The following is a 13,879-nucleotide window of genomic DNA, read 5'->3' as shown; positions in this document are numbered from 1 at the left end:
ACGCGACATTCGTTTTCGCAGTGGGTCGTTGTCGGCCCTGAGCACGCACCCCACGCCGCATTGTTTTCGCGGTGGGTCGTCGGCCGTGAGCGCGCGGCGTGTCGGGACGCGACAAACGCCGCATCTCCGGTCGCGCCCCCCGCCTCCGTGCTCCCGTCCACAGGCAGAGATGCCATCACCGTCCCGGTGGGCTGGGAAATATCGCGGCCTGGACGGCCGCCACCGCCCGCGCCCGGTATAATTTCTGTCTGCCACCCATCACACTGCACGTCTGCACCCCGTCCCGCTCCCAGGCTCCCAGACGTGCACGACTGTCTGCTCTGCCCGGCCTCTACTTAGCCATGGACGCCGCCGCCGCAGCAGCCTCCACCACGCTCCTCTACGGCGCGCTCCTCCTGGCGGCGTTCCTCTTCGTGGCCGCCGCGGTGCGCGGCCGCGGGAGCAAGAGCAACGGCGGCGGTCTTCCCGCCGGGTCCCACGGGCCTGCCGCTGGTGGGCAGCCTGCCGTCGCTGGACCCGCAGCTGCACGTCTACTTCGCGCGCCTCGCGGGCAGGTACGGGCCCATATTCTCCATCCGCCTGGGCTCCAAGCTGGGCGTGGTGGTCAGCTCCCCGTCCCTGGCGCGCGAGGTGCTGCGCGAGCAGGACCTCGTCTTCTCCGGCCGCGACGTCCCGGACGCGGCGCGCTCCATCTCCTACGGCGGCGGGCAGAACATCGTGTGGAATCCCGTCGGCCCCACGTGGCGGCTCCTGCGGCGGGTGTGCGTCCGGGAGATGCTCAGCCCCGCGGGGCTGGACAACGTGCACGGCCTCCGCGCGCGCGAGTTCAGGGCCACGCTCGCACACCTCCAGGCGCAGGCCCGCGCCGCGGCCCCCGTCGACGTCGGCGCGCAGATGTTCCTCACCGTCATGAACGTCATCACGGGCACGCTGTGGGGCGGCAACGTCGGCAGCGACAGCGAGCGCGCCGCGGTGGGCAAGGAGTTCAGGCACCTCGTCGCCGAGATCACCGACATGCTCGGCGCGCCCAACGTGTCCGACTTCTTCCCGGCGCTCGCGCGCTTCGACCTGCAGGGGATACGGAAGAAGTCCGACGTGCTCAAGGAGCGGTTCAACCAGATGTTCGCCAGGATCATCGAGCAGAGGGTCAGCGCCGAGCGCGCCGGCGGCCAGCCCCCGGCGCCCGACTTCTTGGAGTACATGCTCAAGCTCGAGAAGGAAGGCGGCGACGGGAAGGCATCCTTCACCATGACCAACGTCAAGGCACTGCTCATGGTATGATTCATCGAGCACCTGCTAGCTGCTAATCACCCAACCTGTACGTCACTTAGTAGTACTACTCCAATTAATACGGCTAATGCATCCAATAAAACGAACGGCAGGACATGGTGGTCGGGGGCACGGAGACCACGTCGAACACCGTGGAGTGGGCCATGGCGGAGCTGATGCAGAAGCCGGAGCTCCTGGCCAAGGTGCGGCAGGAGCTGGACGAGGTGGTGGGCAGGGACGCGGTGGTGGAGGAGTCGCACCTCCCGCAGCTGCACTACCTGCACTGCGGTGCTCAAGGAGACGCTGCGGCTGCACCCGGCGCTGCCGCTGATGGTGCCGCACTGCCCCAGCGCCGACGCGACGGTGGGCGGGTACCGCGTCCCCGCGGGGTGCCGCGTGTTCGTCAACGTGTGGGCGATCATGAGGGACCCCGCCGTGTGGAAGGACCCGCAGGAGTTCATCCCGGAGAGGTTCCTGGGCGGTGGCGCCGGCGGCGAAGGCGAAGGGCGCAAGTGGGACTTCAACGGCAGCGAGATGGAGTACCTCCCGTTCGGGTCCGGGCGCAGGATCTGCGCCGGCATTGCCATGGCCGACCGCATGACGGCCTACTCGCTGGCCATGCTGCTGCAGGCGTTCGACTGGGAGCTGCCGGCCGGCGCGAGGCTGGAGCTGGACGAGAAGTTCGCGATCGTCATGAAGAAGGCCACGCCGCTGGTGGCCGTGCCGACGCCGAGGCTGTCCAAGCCTGAGCTCTACGCCGCCTAGTCCATGTCCATCCACGATCCACATCCACTGGAATGGGTCATTGCACAGAAGAATGTAACACATTTTGGCCATCTGTGAGCCCTCGTGAATACGTTGTATACTGAACAGTGATGTTTTACAATTTTAGTCATAAACTCACAAGATGAACAGTATCGATTGAAAGCTCCATAGATCGTTACTTCTACCTATGGACAAATTTGGACACGCGTGCGACAGCACCCGTTGAATGGTGGATGGCCGTGTGCGCCAGAGAATCTGCTCTTGTTATCTATTGTTATCCGATCCATTCTCTGATAGCAAGGCGTGTGGACTTTGGTGCATGCATGTGTGATGATGTGTCACGGCTGCAACTGCGAGTGACTTTTAGGAGCAAGTTGCAGGCTGCAGTGCAGGGACACCTGACTACCTGAGAGATTTGCATCTGATGGTTCGAAGTTTTATGGTCCTTCGAAATGAGTTTTGCATTTTATTCCATGACAAAGGGCCTATTTGGCACAGTGAGCTGTTTTTTTTAGACAAACTAGTATATTGCCCATGCTAATGCTTACGGGACACATTAATCCAAAATGGTGCCCCCACATAATGCAAGAAAAAATAAACTTCAAAATCACTTGACATGAACCAAGAGATGAAAACAAAGGGAGAAAAAGGGAGGGTATCAGAACCGTGCTAACCCTACGGGCCACGTTAAGTCCAAAATCGATTCAGGGTAGGAAATTGCAATTGACCTCATAATTGCATCAATCATCATTTGGATATTCAGGTTTTCATCATAGGTGAAGACATAGAAAAGAAGATGATAATTTTAAAAAAAGGCAAAAGGTAATTAAGCAAGTAGATATCCATTGATATCCTTGTAGGCAAAAGAGTTCCCCTTTGTGTTAACCACTTGCACCCCACGCTGATTGTGAAAAGTTGCAGATGCCATCATTTGTCTTGTGGCCTTGGTAACAAGTCCACAAAAAATGAGATACTTGATGCCAGTTTGAGTGTAGCCTATACCTGCCTTACCAGACAATCTCAAGCAAGCAAGAAAAACAAAATTGTAGAGATCGATTAAAGGAATAATAAAACAAAAAAAAATGCCTGACAAAATCAGGCACCTATCTTCAGTCTATCACATTTTGTACTGTATAAAATGGCAATGCCAAGAAGACAAGCAAACACCTAATTATACACAGGGCTAAAGGGAAATTAAAATACTCCTGTTCAGAAGTTTCAGTTGGTCTAGATCATTGTACAGAACTGCTCCAGATAGGAGAACATACCAATAGAATTTGTTTATTCTCCCATCACGAATTAAGGGTGCATATAGAGTTGGCATTCTTGTGTGTAACATCAGATTCTCTCCATTTCTGCCCGGTGGTCACCCTGGTGGGATTATCTGCCAAGTTCATCAAAGTTCCAAGAAATTTTAAAAGTCTTGAATACTGACCCAAGAGCAAAACCACAAATTAAGTGCTTGAATATTGAAGACTAAAATAGCACCAACTTTTGTAATTCAGTAACACTTTTACCACGTCAAAATTTAGCAATCACCAGATAGAATATTTTTGGCTATAAGCAATTTGTATAATTGTACTGTTGCACAAATAATGATCAAATTGAGAGCATTCAAAGTCTTGATAAATTGATCTGACGAGCTGGTAGACTTAAAAAAAAAAGCTAATGAGCCCCATCTATTCTCGCATCAAACTGGTTCTGTTATTCAAGTGAAATGACATACTGCATGGACAGACTCATGCAAATACTAAAGCCATTCACAGGATATATTACTTCTTTACTAATCTGAAGTCTAGATAGAACAGGAACTATGGAAGATAAAATAGATGCAACAATCAAATGGTACATGGAAAAAATCAGGAATCTTCTCAAGTTGATATGGGATATGGTTGCTATGCCACCATGCTCAAGCTAGCAGCAGCCACCCCTACTGCTCTGAAATGGAACATTATTACCTACCTTTACTGCTCTGATATCAAGGTTTATTTCGAGGACTGAGAAGGATCGAAGTTGTGCTTCGTCATCAGGTCGTAGTTCATGGATGCTAGCTGAGAGATATTCTGCACATCATCACAGAAAAAAGAAGGAAAGGCTTGGGCGTCTGAAGTCTCACAAGGAGGGATCAGTTTATGATACAGCCATACAGGACACTCACATCTTGTGTTCTCCGCAGGGGCAAGTGATACGGCGCCGGCGGTGTGGTGAACGGAGGGGAGAGTGGAGAAGGAGGCTGGATTGAGAATTGGAACGCAGAGGATAGCGAGGAACCTCGGCGGTGGGATCTGGTGGGATCTTCTCAGGTGGTCACGGCTGAAGCGCTCGACGCCATCGTCAAAGGGAAACTCCCACCCCGATACAGGGAGAGTTTGTTCCTTCTTCGATATCCCCTGGTTACAATCTAGATGCCCCTTTATAGAACAGAGACATATCTCCTAACAAATCAACCAAATCTCCTAAAATGTCTCCCTGACCCTTACTTTCCTAACAAACCGGGCCTTAGCCACGGTTGGACTCTTTGGACTCTCGTGGACGCCTAGGCCGGCGCGTATACTGGCGGCCAACGAAGGAATCCACAACACTTCCCTCCTCCCCAACAAACAGCTCGTCCGCGAGCTGAAACTGCAGATACCGCTCCTTGAAGTCTTTGACAGGCTCCCACGAAGCTTCAGCTGCAGCACAGGCCCTCCCACTGCACAAGTAACTCCCAGCGACCACGGTTCAAACGTGCACAGACCCACCTGAGAAGGAGTAGGCACCACGCGGTCATGAAGAATGGACGGCAGAGGTACCAACTCAGCTGGAGGGTCGCCCTCAAATTTCTTCAGCAACGCCACATGAAAGACAGCATGGATTCTGGCCTTTGGAAGAAGGCGCAGGCGATAAGCCACAACACCAATCCGCTCTGTGACTTGATAAGGCCCAAAGTAACGAGGCCCAAGCTTGGAGGATGATGCTGGAGTGATGCCGGCAGCTGTGCGATGCTGAAGACGGAGCAGAACCCAATCACCGACTGCGTACTCCACAGAGCGCCGTTTCTTGTTCTGGTGCTCAGTCATGACATCCTGAGCCAGCAGCAGCCGATCACGGATATCCTGCAGGAAAGCGTCGCGGTCACGAAGCTGCTGATCCACAGCAGCCACCTTGGCCATGCCGGCTGTATAGGACAGCAAGGTTGGCGGAGCACGGCCATAGACAACCTCAAAAGGAGTGGCGCGAAGGGCGGACTGGAATGAAGTGTTGAAGCAATACTCCGCCCATGGTAACCACTGCAGCCACAAGCTCGGACGATCGCCAGCGAGGCACCGCAAATACATGACAATGATGCGGTTTGTTACCTCAGACTGTCCATCCGTCTGAGGGTGGAAAGCGCAGCTGCGGAGCAACTTGACCCGCCCCCCCCCACCCCCCACCCCCCCCCAAGACAGAACAACAACTCCCAGAAGGTGCTAGTGAAGACCGGGTCTCGATCGCTCGCTATAGAGCATGGAAACCCATGGAGCCGGACGATGTTCTCAAAGAAGGCACGGGCCACTGATTGCGCTGAATATGGATGGCTGAGGGCAATGAAATGTGCCATCTTGGAGAACCGGTCGACAACGGTGAGGATGACCGATTTTCCGCTGACACGCGGAAAGCCTTCTACAAAATCCATGGCGATGTCGCTCCAGACATGCTCCGGCACGGGCAGCGGCTGTAGGAGACCGGCCGGATGCAAATGCTCAGTCTTGTTCCACTGACAAACCGAGCAACTGCAGATGAAGTCACCGACAAGGCGGCGTGCACGGCTGTTGTAGAAGGACGCACGCAGCCGGTGTAATGTCTTCTGAGCTCCCTCATGACCTGTGTCGTGAGCCTCCTGCAGAAGCTGAGGCCACAGCGTAGAGGCATCAGGCACAAAGATGCGCCCCTGGAACAGCAGCAGCCCATCAACAAGAGTCCAGCCAGCAGGGGCTGTGCCAGCTGCCAGCTGGTCGCGCAGACTTTGTGCTCGGCCGTCGGCCTGCAGCTCGGCCCGTAGAGCGTCGTAGAGGTTGAAGATGGGCGCGGACAGAGACCGAACTGCAGGAAGGTCTTCATCCCAGCGAGATAAGGCATCGGCGACGGACAGTGGCTGGATAACGAGCTGGCTCGGCTCGGCTCGTCTCGTTCTGGCTCGTTAAGATAACGAGCTAGCTCGGCTCGGCTCGTTATCCTAACGAGCCAGAAAGCCAGCTCGGCTCGGCTCGTTAAAAGCTCGAGCTGGCTCGTTAAGCTCGCGAGCCAAGTATAAAAAATACACAAAATATAATATTTGCATTTATCTAAAGTTTGAGAATAATAATAATATAAAAGAAATGCATCTAGACCAGTTACCAGTCAATTTATAGGGTCTAGACCAGTTACCAGTCAATTGTAAAGTGCAAGACATGAAGCAATACAAAAACTAATATAAGTTTTGATACTTTTTTTCCTGGAAGCTTGGCTCGTTTAGCTCGCGAGCTCGCTCGTTATAGCTAACAAGCTAAAATCTTGGCTCGGCTCGGCTCGTTATCATAACGAGCCGAGCCGAGCCGAGTCGAGCCCGCCACGAGCCAAGCGAGCTAACGAGCTTCGAGTTTTTCATCCAGCCTTAGGCCGACGGTGTTGAGTCTCCCAGGTCGGTACTCAACAGTGATGTCGTAGCCGAACAGCTTGGTGACCCAAGTGTGCTGCGGAATTGTAGTGAGGCACTGATCCAATATGAACTTCAAGCTCCAATGATCTGTACGAACAGTGAATGGATGCCCCCACAAATACGGCCGCCAATAACGGACCGCCTTCACCAAACCGATGAGCTAGCGCTCATATGCCGGCAACTTGGCATGATGGGGAGCGACCGCCCTGCTGTTGAAGGCCACCGCACCGTCCCCCTGAAGGAGAACAGCACCGAACCCTGCCCCCGACGCGTCGCAGTCGACGATGAAGCGCTTGGAGAAGTCAGGAAGCTGGAGCAGGGGCGCCGTCATCAGTGCCCTTTTGAGGGCCAACAACGCCCCATCAGCCTCCGATGTCCAGGAGAACGCCTTGCGCTTCAAGAGTGCCGTCAAGGGCTCCGCCACACCGCCATAACCGGCGATGAACTTCCGGTAGTATCCGGTCAAGCCCAGGAACCCCCTGGAGAGCGCGGGCCGTGAGAGGCCACGGCCAAGCCTCCACTGCCTCCACCTTCGCCAGATCCATGGCAATGCCCTCAGCTGATATGATGTGACCGAGGTATGCCACCGAGGGTTCGCCAAAAAAACACTTGGAGCGCTTGGCGAAGAGACGGTGAACGCGCAGCTGCTGCAGCACTGTTCGCACATGCTGAAGGTGTTCCGCCCAGGAAGAACTGAAGATCAAAATATCATAAAAAAACACAAGCACAAAGCGGCGAATGTAGAGCTTCAAAATATCATTCATAAGTGCTTCGAACGTTGCAGGGGCGTTGTGAGGCCAAACAGCATGACGAGGAATTCGAAGTGGCCGCGGTGCGTTCGAAACTTGATGGTACCCCGCTGCAAAGATCAATCTTGATGAAGAAGCGGGCACCGCGCAGCTCGTCCACCACCGGAATAGGAAACTTGTCCTTGACAGTGCAATCGTTGAGAGCGCGGTAGTCAACGCAGAAGCGCCAACTGTCGTCGTGCTTGCGAACTAGGAGCACTGGGGAGGAGAACGGCGAAGTAGACTCCCGGATGATCCCTTGCGCCAACATGTCGTCGCACTGGCGCTCGATCTCGTCCTTGAGGAGTTGCGGGTATCGGTATGGCCGCACAGCCACAGGAGGCGAGCCAGGCACGAGGTGGATGCGGTGGTCGTGGCGGCGACCTGGTGGCAGTCCGCACGGCTCCTCGAAGATGTCGGCGTATGACTGCAAGAGCTCCTCCAACACCCCGGGGGTCGGCGATGATGCGGACAGCCATGCCAGGGCGGCTCATGCCGATCCAGTGGTGCGAGCGCCCGTTGTACCAGAAGGCCATCGAGAGGGCGGCAAAGTCCCAAACGATAGGTCCCAAAGTACGAAGCCGCTGGACGCCGAGGGCGAAGCAGTCGATGGCGAAGCGCTCGCCCTGGATGACGACATCGGTGGCAAGGCACACGCCTAGGCTGCACACGCGATCGCCATTGGCCACCATGACATTGAGGCCGGCGCGTGGGGTAACCGAGAGGCCCAGGCGAGCGGCCACATCGGAGTGCATGAAGGTGTGCGTGGAACCGGTATCCACCAGTGCCTTGAACGGGACGCCTCCAATGGTAACCTACAGCAGCATGGAATCAGCAGGCCCGAGGCCAATCAGTGCGTGCAAGGAGATCTCCAAGTCGGTGACATCGTCGCCGAACGGATCGTCCTCGCCCTCCGCAAGGTCCATGAGGAAGACGCCCTTCGCCGCGCATTTGTGGTCCTTGGAATAAGGCTCTAGGCAGAAGTAACATTGGCCATTCTGCCGCTTCTCCTGTATCTCCGCCTGTGTAAGACGACGAAAGCGAGAGCGCGGCCCTTCCGTCTTGTTGTCCTGCACACCCGCACCAGTTGACGCAGAGGCACGGCGAGTAGAGGACTTGGGTGGCGCCGAACTGTTGACGGTGGAGGCCTCCACCAGGTGGCGCTGCTCATACGCCCGCGCCAAACTCATGGCATGCTACAGGTCGACTGGGTCCTGGAGTTCCACATCTGAGGCCAACGGCTGACCTAGCCCACCGGTGTAGTGGTCAATGGCCGTCTGCGTGGAGAGGTTGTCGCAGCGGGAGAGCAGGGCTAGGTAGTGCCGAGAGTATTCCTCCACTGTGCCCATGCGGACCAGGGCCTTGATCTCGACAACAGAGTTAGTGCGAATTGGCGGACCAAAGCGGAGGTTGACGAATTCGACGAAGCGGGGCCAAGAGATCATCCCAAAATCGCGCTCCATCTGGTAGTACCACTCGGCCACGGTGCCATCCAGGTGCAACGACGCCATCCAGACCTTCTCGTCCTCCGTCACATGGTGTCCACGAAAGTAGTTGTCACATTTGTTGAGCCATATGAGCGGATCAGACTCCCCATCGAAGCTAGGAAACTGAAACTTCGGTGGCCTGTGGGGTTCACGACGGCCGGCGACATCGTTCACAGCAGCGCCCTCCGCGGCCAAAGGCGCAACTGCCGTAGTCGTAGTCGCGCCCAAAGGCGCCACGGTCGAAGTCATGTCCGCCAGAGTCGAAACCGCGGTCATCGCGAATGCCGTAGTCGCGGGCGCCCCGGCTGTAGAAGTCGCGACCAAAGCCCTACTGATCGCGACGCGCAAACCGATCGTGCGAGTCGAAATAGCGCGTGCGGTATCGAAGCACGCGGGCGCGGAAGTCTTCCCAGGCGCTGTCCCGAGCAGAGCCACGGGCGTCGTAGTCCCCGCGGTCTTCACGGTGGGTGCCGCTGTCGTCGCGATGGACATCCCCGACGCCAGCCACGTCCGCCCCGCCCTTGCCAAAATTGGGCTTGCCAGTCTCAACGCGCGCTAGGCGGGAATCGTGGGAGTTGAGACGGTTGGTGATGGTGGTAAGCTGACCGAAGATACGGTCCAGCTTTGCATCCAGTTTCGCCTCAAAGGCCGCAGGGTTGAAGGGAGTGCTGGACATGGTTGTCGATGCACTCGTGGAGGTCTCCGATACCAAATTGATACGGCGTCGGCGGTGTGGTGAACGGAGGGGAGAGTGTTGAAGGAGGCTGGATTGAGAATTGGAACGCAGAGGATAGCGAGGAACCTCGGCGGTGGGATCTTCTCCGGCGCTCGACGCCACCGTCAAAGGGAAACTCCCACCCTGATACAGGGAGAGTTTATTCCTTCTTCGATATCCCCTGATTACAATCTAGATGCCCCTTTATAGAACGAATCTGTCTATGCTACACCCGTGTGTTTCACGAGGACCTAGCACTCGGTTGTTAGATTAGTGTAAAACACACGATTTTTGTCAGGACCAAACTTCGGTTGTTTCAGAGGAAAGTAGCACACGATATCTAACAACGTTAGATTTAAATCAAACGGCTGCCCACACAATTAACAAGTCACAACAAATTAATATAACAAGCCACAAATTTTTTTTCTATAGTTAGACAAGGACAAAAAATTAATGTATATGTTGACACAAAGACAATTAACAAGTCATAATTTTTTTTCTATAGTTAGACAAGGACAAAAAATTAATATATTATAACACAAAGACAATTTACAAGTCATAATTTTTTCTATAGTTAGACAAGGACAAAAAATTAATATATATGTTGACACAAAGACAATTAACAAGTCACAATTTTTTTTCTATAGTTGGACAAGGACAAAAAAATTAATATATTATAACACAAAGACAATTAACAAGTCACAATTTTTTTCCTATAGTTAGATAAGGACAAAAATTAATATATATGTTGACACAAAAACAATTAACAAGTCACAATATTTTTTCTTATAGTTAGACAAGGACAAAAAATAATATATTATAACACAAGGACAATATATTATAACACAAAGATACGTACGTGTATTCCCGCGTCACGTGTACACGGTACGTACGTGTATTACTGGCCCGCGTCGGGCGTACACGGTACGTCGGTACGTACGTGTATTCCCTGCGCCCCTTATGGACCAGTGCTGCGCCCCTCATGGTACGGTACGTACGTGTATCTCTGTATGCCTAACTCAGACGGCAGCGGCTGAGACAAATCAAACAGCACACGAAATCGAGCGTCAAATCCAGCGGCCAGGAAATCGCGTGTCGCCAGGAAACAAAACAACCTGAGTGTTGTAACCGAGGCAATGATCCTGTGGACTAAAATCCATGTGTTTTTTTTTTTTTGCTAAAACACACGTGTGTTGTATAGCATTTCTGTTATAGAACAGAGACATATCTCCTAACAAATCAACCAAATCTCTCCCTGACCCTTACTTTCCTAACAAACCGGGCCTTAGCCACGGTTGGACTCTTTGGACTCTCGTGGACGCCTAGGCCGGCGCCTATACTGGCGTCCAACGAAGGAGTCCTCAACAGCAAGCCCCTCCTGTTCCCCTAAAAAAATCATATAACAGTGCTGGTTGCTACCTCAATCCGATGAAACCAAATAGTAGATGGTGTGGAGTTTGCCAACTTTGCTCCACTTCAAGGTAAATGAGAAATAATCCATTCCATTTTCCCAACAAAACTATTCTCTGATACCGCTGCAGCTCCAAAAACAGCAACCGACTACAGAAGCAAAAGCCATTTTCGGTACCATTTTCCTAGGAGGTTATTGGAGTATAAAAAAGCAATCATCTATTCATTGAAGTGGTGAAATTGGAAAAAAAAAAATCAATAAACAATCAGCAGCACAAGCGCCAGATTCAATTATGAAGCAATTCAGAGCAATGCAAGTTACACAGAGAACTTTGAACTAAAAAAATGACCGAAACAAGGAAAACGGAAGAGCTCACCGAGGCAGCAGGAAGCTTATTGAGGTGTCGCTAGCAGAGACCGTGGAAGTTTTGTTACTGCTGCGAGCAGAATGAATATTGTAGAATTAGTAAAATAGGATTTGATTATTTATCATGAGAACCACAGGAACCCCTAAAACTGATGACAGTACCTGATTAATCACCACTCCTGTTCGTAGTCTTCAGGCTTGCGAGGCGCTTTCCATCTCCAAATCCATCTATTGGAGGGAAGAAAAAAAAACTAAATTTCAGTAATTCCACCAGGAGGTCAACGGTTTGGTTAGTTTTTTCTTGTCTTACCCACCGAGCGGAGGATTTGGCCAGAGCTGCAAACCTCGATTTCCAGCAGCCAAGCAGGGCGGCATGGATGCGGCTAGGAGCACGGGATGCATCGACAGCGCATTGGATGGCTCGAAGTAGGAGGATTACCACGTACTGGGCAGTAGTAGACGGAGCAGAAGGGGGCCGGCCGGAGGCGTCACGCGCGGCGCGGCGGCCGTTTGACCCGCATGCCCTGGCCGGCCGCCGTGCAGGCTGCCTCCCCCGGCGCTGGCGGCCCCGCCCGGCTTCGCGCCTCGCCAGGCGGCGGCGCCCTATCCTGGAACTCCCCGAGCAGCGCTACGACCCGGCGCCAGCGCACCCGCGCCGATGCCCTGCGCGCCACCAGCGCGGCGGCGACCGCTGCCACGCCGAGCCCGACCCTCCGCATCTGCCGTTGGGGGCGCCGACCGCCGGGGCCCTGTTCGCGCCGCTGCGGCGCCCACGGAGAAGATTCAGACCTGTGACCACGTAGGAGCGCGCGGCGATCTCCTTGATGGCCTCGGCCACTCCCGCGCGGTCAAGGTTCCCCACAGCCGCGTCGGCCTCGATGGCCGCCTCGTCCACTCCGTCGACACGAACGGGGAGAGAGCGTCTACTAGAGGGGAAAAATTTTGGGGAATCCAGGGATCGAACCGTGGGTGCACCGCGCGGGCGTGGGGGCGGAGGGAGGGCGTGCGACCGAAGGAGGTGCAGATCCGTTGAAGGATGACCGTCGGATATGGTTAAGGACGGAGAGAGAACGGAGAAGAGTTAATCTGGTACGTACGTTTTTACGATGATGTTTTTTTTTTGTCTATTTTAGTGTGGATTTAGCTTTTAGGTCGTAGCGGTGAGAAAAGATAATTGTTGAATATATATAGAATAATTTTTTTTTTAAACTTGCCTTTCAATAACTCAACCGGCCGAGGCCTCGTACAAGATCAAATCACTAGCAAACGCTGGAGTTACATGCCACCTCTCCGAGCGATTTGTACTAGTGACCTACTTTGGCTAACAAATGTGCAATCTTATTATAATTTCTACTAACACGATAAAAAGAAAATTCTTGAAAGGCAAGTCTAAATTGATCTATCTCCTGTAATACCGGATCAACGATGGACCTGTGTGACTCCTCCTTCCATCCAGACCAGCCGGTTGATCCCCTCAGTAAACACTATTTATCAACCAGCCGCTAACGGGGCTAGCTCCAGGCTATCAGTCTCCAAAGCAATCCGCTGTAGCCCCAATTCTACAGCCAGCATCAATCCATCATGGCACGCCATTGCTTCCATTGTGCACACATCTAAGCAGTGATCATACCACTGCGCTTGTGCCGCATGAAAACCTCCATGATGATCTCGAATAATACTTGTTGTCGCTCCTTCCTTTCTGCCCGCATGAAACGCTGCATCGGTATTAACTTTCACCCAGCCTGACGCTAGCGGCTTCCAGCCCGAAGCGACAGACAGGCTCCGGCTTGTGCACCAATTGCCAGAGATCGAAGGCCGTATCCCTTGCCCATAGTGCTGCTTGTTGTATTGTCATCGATTGCTCACCATGACACCGCTTGTTGCGCATCATCCAGAGAGCCCACATGCCACAAAGGATGCCCATACATCAGATCAGAGGCCCAGGTGGTTGTTTGCAAGCTCGGTATGTTAACCCCTGCAGCCAATCTTGTTTGAGACCAAAAATCCTTGGCCACAGTGCAGTCTAGTAGAACATGTCTTATTGACTCTTCTGGTGCTCCACATGTTTGAATCGGTGTTTTATAGGGGTGGAGATAGAGATACTCATTTCTAAAACAGCTTCTTGGTGAAGTTGTTTTTCTCCTTCTCTCACAAAAAAAATATGAATTGAAATAAAGCTGAAAGAAAAAAGTCTATATAACCCCAACGGATGGCAGGTTGTCTACTTTGCCTCCTAAACTATAAAGCCAGACATTATACACCTTAAACTATGCAATACCGTTTAAATAACTCCTTAAGGCCTCGTTCGGTTACTCAGTATTCCTCCTGGAATCAATCCAGGTGATCAAAACTTATACAAATTATGCAAGTAAATCGGGTAGGGATGATTTCAGGCTACAGTTCCCCTTGAAACGTATGGGC

At 53.2% G+C, this 13,879-nt stretch overlaps 1 long non-coding RNA gene and 1 pseudogene across 1 annotated transcript; one reads left to right on the top strand and one right to left on the bottom strand.

Annotated features, from left to right (window-relative positions):
• Positions 1–84: 84 nt before the first annotated feature.
• LOC136500524 (flavonoid 3'-monooxygenase CYP75B137-like) lies at positions 85–2,186 on the top strand (annotated as a pseudogene).
• Positions 2,187–3,218: 1,032 nt separating this feature from the next.
• Positions 3,219–12,481, bottom strand: LOC136501082 (uncharacterized). The gene is made up of 4 exons (XR_010770164.1): positions 11,769–12,481; positions 11,621–11,686; positions 11,469–11,528; positions 3,219–3,418 (listed from the first exon to the last, which is right to left on the bottom strand). It is a non-coding gene; the product is annotated as an uncharacterized lncRNA (long non-coding RNA).
• Positions 12,482–13,879: the final 1,398 nt, after the last annotated feature.

This window comes from Miscanthus floridulus, chromosome 13 (assembly GCF_019320115.1).
Source record: "Miscanthus floridulus cultivar M001 chromosome 13, ASM1932011v1, whole genome shotgun sequence".
Classification (NCBI taxonomy): Eukaryota; Viridiplantae; Streptophyta; class Magnoliopsida; order Poales; family Poaceae; genus Miscanthus; species Miscanthus floridulus.
Note: the sequence above shows the minus strand (reverse complement) of the source record. Positions and strands in the feature narration are given on the sequence as shown.